Source organism: Hyperoodon ampullatus (genome assembly GCF_949752795.1).
Source record: "Hyperoodon ampullatus genome assembly, chromosome: 1".
In the NCBI taxonomy this organism is placed as follows: Eukaryota; Metazoa; Chordata; class Mammalia; order Artiodactyla; family Ziphiidae; genus Hyperoodon; species Hyperoodon ampullatus.
This window is the reverse complement of record NC_136914.1, coordinates 128,908,640-128,918,321: the sequence shown is the minus strand read 5'-3', so window position 1 is coordinate 128,918,321 and position 9,682 is coordinate 128,908,640. Positions and strand designations below refer to the sequence as shown.

Below are 9,682 nucleotides of genomic sequence, written 5' to 3'. Positions count from 1 at the left end.
AAAAGAGCCATGTCACATTTTTTTAGCTTGTCTTCTGGGTTAAAAAAAAAATTTTTTTTAAGCCTGTATTTTAAACCGCCCACTCCAGCCATCCCAGGACGCGGCGAGGAGGGGGCCGCAGACAGGTGGAGCGTGTGCCGGGAAGGCGGGGACCGAGGCAGCCCGAAGGCGGGGAGGGGCGACGGCAGAGTTCAGGAGCCCCACTCGCCCCTCCGCAGGGGGCGTCTCCGCTCCTACGCCCCGCACACTGGGTGGGCTCCTGCCTCCTGTCCTCCAACCTCCCGGCGACTCCCAGCGCCCACAGGCTGCGGCAAGGCTCCGCCAGGCTCCAAGGCCCTCTGCTCGCCCGCCCGCGTCGGGAAGCCCAGCGCCGGCCGGAGGGGCGGGGCCGGGGCGGGGCGGTGGCGCTGATGTAATCCCGGCTCCTGGGCGGAAGGATATGGAGCGCGCCCGGTTGGCTGGGCGCTGAGGCCAGTTGCCGGGTAACGGAGCGGAGCGGCCGCGGTGCGCCGCCTCCCGCCCTCCGCCGAGTGGCGCCGGAGCCGCCGCCGCTTTACGTAAGGCGCAGGCCAGGGCTGCCCGGCGCTCGGCAGCCGTTCGGAGCCCTCGGAGCGAGGAGGCGCCCCCGCTAGCCGCCGCGGCGCCCGGCCGCTCGGCAGGTACTGCGGGTGGGCTGGGCGGGCTGAGCGGGCCGCGGCCCCTCGGGCGGCTGGGGCGGGCCGCCACCGCGGCCGAGGGTCTCCGGGACCGGCCAGAGGGAGGCCGGGCCGCCCCGCCGGGCCGCGGGCTCCGCGAGGACCCCGGCTGGACCCTGGGCATGCGGTGGACTGCCGGCCCGGGGAACCCAGCCCTGGGGAGCCGGGCGCCGGCGCACGGGGCGGACGATGAGTCCGCACAATGGGCGGGTGTCGCCGCGCTGGGAGCGGTTCTCTGGGGGGAGGCGCGGCGAGGCGGGGAGCGGACGTGCGGCCCGGGTGCGGCGCCCAGAGTGCGGCGGCCGCGGGACACCCGGAGCGGCCGGCCGGCCGGCGGGTGGGCGCTCGCGGCGCTGCCCTCGCCCAGCTGCGTCCCTCCGCCCCCTCCCCTCCTGCATTGTCCTTTAGGGGCCCGGGAAGGGAAGCCGCCGGCGGGGGAGGGGAGGGGCGGGGCGGCGCGGACGGACGGGCGCGCGGGCCTGTGGCGCTGCGCGCGCGGGGCGGGCCCTGCCGGTGGGGCGGGCCCTGAGGCGCAAGGTTCGGCGAAGGTTACGGCCGCCCGCGGGAGGGACGGGCCCGCAAAGTCACCCGCGGCCGCGGCGCGGGAGGGCCTGAGCCGGCGCGGGAGGGCCTGAGCCTGCTCGGGCAGGCTCCAAGCACACGCGTTCCCCGCAGCCCCTCGGAGCTCTGCGCTCCTCCGTGCCCGAGGAACGGCTGGTCGCGAGGGAAATGCCTGCAGCCCCAGGATTTAGCGGGCGGTGCGCAGTTGAACGGGCCTGCCGAACTGCTGGTGGCGGACCCCCCCCCCCCCCCAAATCCTGGCAGAAGCCGGTTTTGATTTCACTTTCGCCACCTTTCACTTTTTGCCCTCCATAGACAAGCAATGGAGACCTCATCTAGTACAAAGTGTAGGAGATTAAGCGGGTAGGGGGACATGTGGTTCTTTGGAATGGTTTAACTAGATGTGGTTTCTGCTAATAAATATCTGGGTTGGATTCTTGGATATCTAGGTCGGCTACTTCGGCCAGGTTCCTAAGATTGAGCTTTACATGTCTGGGTCTTTGCTTGTTTTAAAAAAACAGTGGTAGGAGATTGGTGAAGAGGTCGGGGCAAGCAGTTTTGATAATAGGTGATGCCGTGGATAAAACTAACTATACAATCAAATCCCTAATCCCTAAGGTAGGTTTCTCCTGTGCAATAGGACCGGGGCCAGAGCACCTTGACCATTTCATAGACTTCGAATCCGACGTGGCGGTGGTCGGGGGCGGGAATCTATCACTTTGCAGCCTGAAGGTCAAATATTCTCTCATCGGTTATTTTGGATTGATCCACTCATAAATGGTTCTCAGGATCTTTATGACATTTCTTGGTAGCAAAAATTATTTCTGAAATTGTGCCTTTGCATACCTATAGGTAAGCTTCTTGCAATGTTCTATATTAAGTTGTTGTACTTGATAAATAATGAATTTTTAATAATTCAAAAAATATTTACTGCTTCAGTTTGGGCACATATATTACGGTTTTTATATAAGCCTGTGTCATCAATGAACTGCCAGTTTGGCCACTGAAACATTGAAGGAAGGAGAGAATATTACTCTTCAATATTTAACTTTGTAGAAAGTAGAATTAGAGGTACAAATGTTTTGTTTTTAAAGAAAAGTACCAGTCTTTACCATGGCATCAACATAAGGCAAATCTGTAACTATTTTAAGGGCAATTAGCTTATTTGTTACACAAGTTGCAAACATTTAAGAAAATTAAATGGATTTTTAGCGCTTCTTTAATGATACCATAGATCACTCTGTGCTTTATTTTATAGTAGCACTTTTCAAAAGCAGTAGGGTTGTTTTTATTTTGCATTGTGTGGAAAGTACTGAGCCTGGGTTGTTCTCCCTGTTTCAGAAGCATTTGACTTGGAGCAGTTCATGGCCTCTGGGCCAGTGTTCTCATCTCTAAAATGGGAAGAGTGATGATAACTGTCTCGTGGCATGGTTGGAATGATCAAGTGAGGGGAGATGTGAAATTGTTATGCCAACATTCAGTCCCTTTTAAAATACTAGGTAGTGCTAGTGTGTCGAAGCTTCAGATTCCTCTCTTGGCTTAAAGCTTTCTTAGGCCCCTCCCCGTCCCTTCCTGTCTGCACTTTGCCTGGCTGTCAGGTCATCTTTCCTAAATCCAGATTGCATCTTGTCAGCCTCTGGCTCAGAAGGCTTCTAAGGACTGACCGCCTGTTGTTTGGAGGCCAGAACCAGACTCAGCAGCAGCACATTCAAGGCCCCTCACAGTCTGGCCCTGGTCATCTCTGAACTTTACCTGTCTTCTCAGTTCCCCTTCCACACTGACCCGCCAAATGAGACTACTCTTGGTTCTCTGAACAGGCCAGGCTGCTTCATCCTTTCTTCCCTTTATATCTCTTTCTCTGACTGGAATGCCCCATCTCACTTCCACCCACTCCACTTTTTAAAAGTCCACATCTGATTTTATGTCCTCTCTGGAGCCCTTTGGAAATCCTGTCAAAGTGAATTATTCATTTCTGCAGTCATAATCTTCTATTTTTACTTTCGTTATTGCCTGTATCACGTGTTGTGTATGTAATACTCTGGCTGTGGTGACCCTGTCATTATTTTATCCCCAACACCTTGCTCAGGGGTTTAACCATGAAAATGTTCAAATGTTTGCTAAATAAAGTCAAAGTCTGTAATCCACCTTATGGAGGACATTATTATTATTATAAACGATTTTAATAACAAACATCAGTACTACCAGCCACAGCACTGGGAATGAGGTTTTATTATATTGAAGATGGTTAATACTTAGCATATTTCTTTTCAATTATTTTTAATCTCTCACAAAATACCAAGTGGTATTTTTATACAAAGTACAAACAACCACCTGTCCCATGTGTGTGGAAACTTTCAGGGTCCATGAACCAGCAATGCTGACTGAAGTCACTGCACCCTGTCTCTGGGGAGAGGGGATCAGAGCATACGTTGTAAAATATTCCTTTACCTTTAAAATGTCATTGCACTCTCAGCAGATTACACGCTTCTTGTTTGAAACTTTTTTGGAGATTTATTATACTCATAAAAAGTAAACTGCTTTTGAGCGCGCTTATTTTAAGTGCATTAGACCTGGATTCGAAAGACTCAGGTTTGTGTGTTGGCCCATCTCCTCACCCCTGGGTCACCGTGGGCAAGTCGGTTAAATCTCTCTGGAACTTCAGATTCTTTATTTTGTGAAATGCTTTGCGGTGTCACTTAGAGTGGCTATTCTTGGTGTACTGCATGCCCTTGTTCAGATAAAGGTAATAAGATGATATTACTTCACAGCACATTGGTCTTCCTTGTCACCCAGGCTGGAAACTTTTTGAGGCTTCCTTTTCTTGACCAGATTTTTACCAGGTCTGCCTCCATGTGTCTTTTCCATCAACCTTTTTGTTTTTGCTTTTGTTTTTCTCCACAGTTCCCCTGTCCCTGCCCTCCCTGGCTCTTGTCAGTTCTTATGGGGGTTGTTCCTGTAGGCCTGCTGACTGGCCTCCCTGTATCTAGTCTCTCTAGTCCTCCTGTGTTCTGTTCCCAGAATTATTCAATATGTAAATCAAATCGTATCATGCCCTGCCCCCCAGGTATATACCAGCGGTTCTTGACATCCCGCACCCCCCCCACCCCGTTCCATCACACCTGGGGTTATGACCTAGTGCTGTCCAGTAGGCTTACTCCTACAAAGGTTTTCACCTTGGAGGCATCACCACCTGGCCGGTTGAGAATTAGTGTTAAGGGGTTAGGAAAGCATTCTAAGAACTGTGCCATCTGGCCTCATTCTAACTTTTAGCTTCATATTTTACTGCATCTCTCTTGTTACCTGGTATTTCAACACTAGACCTCTGGCCGCTTTCGTGGTTGTTGGTCTGACTTCTTTACTCTTGAATGTACTTTCTGCCTTTTTCTTCTTATCAAAATCCTTAATACTGAATGAAGGCTTGGCTTAAATGCTTCTACTTCTATGAAAGAAGCTTCTCCTGATTTTCAGAATTAACTCTTCATTATTCTTCCACACAGTGCTTGAGGATACTTCCACTCAGCTATTTTTTCTTTTTGACTTTTTAGTTTATTCTTTACATGGATTACAGACTCGTTAAGGGAAGAGGGGAAAATCTTATCCATTGCCGATTCCCTCTAGTGTGTAATGTAGTCTTTCACATAGTACTTGTTGATTTAAATGCTTGATTGAGTTAATTCAGTCACTCTACATTCTCTGAATTTAGCAGGGGGGGAGTGGGGTTGGAATGGCTTTATGTGAGAGCTTCATGAATCCACACGGCATACTCAGAACAGGGCCCAGCACGTAGTAAGTGCCCAGTAAGTGGCAGCTTTTAGCTGTTAGTTGGAGCAGGTGTAGAGAACACTAGTGGTTGGGTGTGTTGATTTTTTTTTTTAAACATCTTCATGGAGTATAATTGCTTTACAATGGTGTGTTAGTTTCTGCTTTATAACAAAGTGAATCAGTTATACATATACATATGTCCCCATATCTCTTCCCTCTTGCGTCTCCCTCCCACCCTCCCTATCCCACCCCTCTAGGTGGTCACACAGAGCATCGAGCTGATCTCGCTGTGCTCTGAGGCTGCTTCCCACTAGCTAGCTATTTTACATTTGGTAGTATATATAAGTCCATGCCACTCTCTCACTTCATCCCAGCCTACCCTTCCCCCTCCCCATGTCCTCATGTCCATTCCCTGCCTTTGCATCTTTATTCCTGTCCTGCCCCTAGGTTCTTCAGAACCATTTTTTTTTTTTTTTAGATTCCATATATATGTGTTAGCATGGTATGTTGATTGATTGTATATGCTGGTTACTGTAACAGTGTTCACAGATTTATTTCTGGCTTCTGTGTAAAGGGAAAAAAAATCATCTGGTCTCTCCATCTTCACTTTTTCGTTAGTTTTGGGAATTAGCAGAAAAGTGAGTATTTGGTTGGAGGGAGCTTTTGCATAAGCAGATTCATGATGGTGGTCCTAAATTATTCTGAAGACGGGAAACCTTTCTGTAAGTGAGCCAGGTTTTTTGCAGTAGCTTAAGAAAGTGGAAAATGGATTGTCAGTTGTTATACTATATGTTATATTTCTGTAAAGCACATGCTTTCGTTTTAACCTTATATCCTGTAATTGTATATTAAGCAGTAGAATCTCCTTATTTAGTATTTGGAATGACTGTTGAAATTTTGTTTTTGAAGTCATCTCCAAAGCTTTTTCTTGCCACTAGGCTTTCTCCGTAGTTTTCTATCTTTTCCTTTGTCTGCTCAGCAGTCTTGCCCTGTGACTAGACAGGGAGAAGCTAGGGGAGGAAAACCAGCTATCATTTTGAAACTTTTAATTGAATATTTAGATACTATTTTTAAGTTTATATGTGTTACTGATTGACAGGTTGTATCCAGAAACCTTAAAAAGTGGTATCTCTGGTTCTAACAAAATATGGAATTCCCTACTTGCAGCAACATAAGAATATGTATTAATTGCTATTTAACTTACGTTGACTATATTGACGATTATGAGCTTTTAAAAAATCATTGGAAATATTATATTCCTATTATATTATTAGGAATTATTATATTCCTAATAAATCTCTCTTAAAACCTGCCCCAAAGAATTGGGGATGATAGGCCTATCCCAGTGGATGAATTAGTATCAATTAGAAATAAAAGCAGTAGGACAGTTAGAAGATTAATAATTGCAAAAATGCTTGAGAATGTGTGTGTGTTCCTAGCTAGAGTGATGAAGGAATGTGAGTTCTGTGAATGCAGGTTGTGTGTGTGTGTGTACACGTCTGTACACGTATGTGGTTCTCTGGTGACGGGAAGCGAACCTAGGCACTGTGTGTCTATAGTCTTTATGGTGCCTGGCGCAGGGAGTGGTCACTCAGCACACACTGATGTCAGATGAGTCAGTCACACATGGAGAGAAATAAGTGTAAAGAAATGGGCCTCAGCACGTTTTCAAATTTCTTTTTTGGTAATGTGGTTGTTACCTCAGTAACAGGAGGAGGTAGAAAGTGGGGAGGGATTTATTTTCCCTTTCAGCCAGGAGTTTGTTTCTAGCTCAACTACATTTTCCAAAGTACCTGTGGAATCTTAATAGCCAGTACATAACTATTTCAAAATTGTTTACCTGGTTTGGGGATTTATTCAAGCTCTTTACTTTTTTCCTTCAGTAACTAGCTTTTTCTTGGGTCTGATTAACATTTAGCTCCTTGTTAGCGTCTTCCCTGAAGATTTTAATGGTGAGAAAGTTGAAACATTTTTTTTATTGAAGTATAATTGACTTACAATATTATATGAGTTTTGCTACACAACATAGTGATTCAGTTATTTTTATACATTACAGAGTGATCACGAGAAAGTTGAAATTGAATAGACATATTTTTGGTCCTTTTTTTGGTTGTTGTTTTTGCCACTGCTTCCTTTGATTACCACCATAGATAATTATTACTGATTGTATTGTTAATAGTTTTTCGCTGGTGCCATGGAAGGAGTTTCTTGTTTTTATAAGATGTAAAGCTCAATTTAAAACTATCAAAATATGTTTTGTATGATTTACCAAAACATTGTTTTGAATATAAGTAACTTTTATAAAGCCTATTTATTTTTTAAAGAGTCCATGTTAAATCTAAAAAAGCAGTAAGTTATAAGATGAATAGTAAGTCTTCTCTTTCACTCCCCTTCCCATCCTGTACTCATTTTGAAAAATCACTGATAAGCTTCTCGGATGTCATAGAAAAAAGATTATGCCTGTACTTTTAAAATTGGAGTTATGGTAGAGAGTGTTCTTCGTTTAAACAAACACTAAACTTTGTATCTTGGAGCACTTTCCATATCAGGATGTATAGACCTACCTCGTGTACAGATCTACTTCACTGTTTTTTTAAAATTTATTTTTGGCTGTGTTGGGTCTTCGTTGCTGTGCGTGGGCTTTCTCCAGTTGCAGCAAGCAGGGGCCACTCTTCATTGCAGGGCATGGGCCTCTCACTGCAGCGGCCTCTCTTGTTGCGGAGCACGGGCTCCAGGCTCGTGGGCTTCAGTAGTTGTGGCTCACGGGCTCTAGAGCACAGGCTCAGTAGTTGTGGCGCACGGGCTTAGTTGCTCCGCGGCATGTGGGTTCCTCCCGGGCCAGGGCTCGAACCCGTGTCTCCTGCATTGGCAGACAGGCTCTTAACCACTGCGCCACCAGGGAAGTGCCACTGTTTTTTTTTAATGTGCCCAGTATTCTGTGGTATGAATGCACCAGAATTTATTTGATTAGTTGATGGAGTGGGTTTCCATGTTGTTATTGTAACACAGTAAACATTTTTATATATAATGTTTTGGTGAACTTTTGTGAGAAACCTCCTTAACCTAGGCAGCCTAAAACAAAACAAAACAAAAACTGACGAACAAGTTTCTAACTTCTCTAAATTATCATTGATCATATTGAAAATTTTCTTGGCGGCTTTATTAGATTTAATAATTTTAGACATTAGGCTGGATATTTTCTCTTCTGAAGTAGTCCTGCGGGTATTTAGGGTTATTTGGGGGCGTTATTTAGTTTAAAAGTGGTCAGAGTTTGTGGTGAAGGGGAAAGGTAAGGGATTCTTAGAAGTAGCTATTAGAAAACGGGTAAGGAGGAGAATGAGCTCACGCTTGTTAAAGCACTTCCTACATGTGAGGCCTTTTGTTAGGGACCTTAGGTAAAGTGTTTCCTTTAATCCTCCTGACAGCTCTTGAGAGAGGAGGTATTATCTCCATTTTACAGATGATGAAGCTGCAGCTCAGAGGTCTCAAGAAACTTCCCTAAGGTTACACGTAATACATGGCAGAGCAGGAGCCCCAACTTCTATCTTTGCAACTTAAAGTTAACGTACTTCCTTCCCACTGCCCGGCTCTTCCTAGAGATTCATTGGTTCACAGGGCACTTGTCTGCTCACAGTGTCCTATGCCTAGATGCCAAGATGGTTAGACGTACAGGAGACTTACACGGGGGCGGGAGGGAGGGAGCAGGAGTGCAGGTGTGATCCTGGGGGAGGAGAGATGGGGGAGGGCAGGCCAGAGCAGCCTCAGGCCAGGGCAGGTTGGAGACAGTCTTGGCCAGGCTGCTGGCTGCTTGGCAGGTCAGATCTGTACCCCCTCCTGGTCAGCATTGCTGGGAGCAGCCTGAGGGACACATGGCCTGATGTCTTTGCCACCGTGTAGTAGCAAGTGGAGGCTCTCAGTCAGCTGGGCTCCCCATGGCAGGGCGTCTCGAGGGTCCGCCTGACCAGCCCGTGGCCACCACACCATTCAGCGCTGGGGCGGGTGGGGGAAGCGAGCAGACGGGTACACGGGTGCAGTGCAGATGCGTGCTGAGAGGGAAAATGAAGTAGGCTGGAGGGGTGCTCTGTGTTTAGGGTGGGCAGGAAAGGGCTCTCTGTTAAGATGATACTTGAGCTGAGACCTGAGGGGAAAAGGGAGAAAGGTGTGGGGCTGTGTGAGGAGCAGAGCCTTATTGAGGGCGAGGGCAGAGCAAGTGGAAGACCCCGATCATGCATCGTCATGAAGGTGGGACCGAGAGGATTCGCTGACGGGTTGGATTGGAATGTGAGAGAAACAGGAGGTGTCAAGGATGATGCCAGAGCTTTTGACTTGAGCAATGGAAGCACGGAGTTGCCCTTGACTGACACTGGGAAGGTCCTGGCAAGGATGGTGGTGGTAAGAATTTGTGGGTTTTCATTTGTGTTTTTTAAGAGATGTTGTAAGTTGAGATGCCACTCAGACACCGTCTAGTAGCTTGATGGCTCTGTAAGTTTTGGGTTCAAGAGAGAGAAGCGGGGGTGAGAGAAAGTTTGGAGTAATCTCTAGGCAGATGTAGAGATTACAATCATGGGAGTGGAGATCAGCTAGGCCTGTGCTGTTCAGTAAGGTAGCCATGAGCCACATGCGGCTTCTGAGCATGTGAGATGAGGCTGGTTTGACTGGAGATG

General features: G+C 47.4%; 1 long non-coding RNA gene across 1 annotated transcript in view; it reads left to right on the top strand.

Annotated features, from left to right (window-relative positions):
* The first annotated feature begins 632 nt into the window (after positions 1–632).
* Positions 633–9,682, top strand: part of LOC307059120 — a 34,135-nt gene continuing 25,085 nt past the window's right edge. Inside the window, exon 1 of the long non-coding RNA XR_013811110.1 lies at positions 633–659. This is a non-coding gene — a long non-coding RNA (uncharacterized lncRNA). The remainder of the gene's footprint in view (positions 660–9,682) is intronic.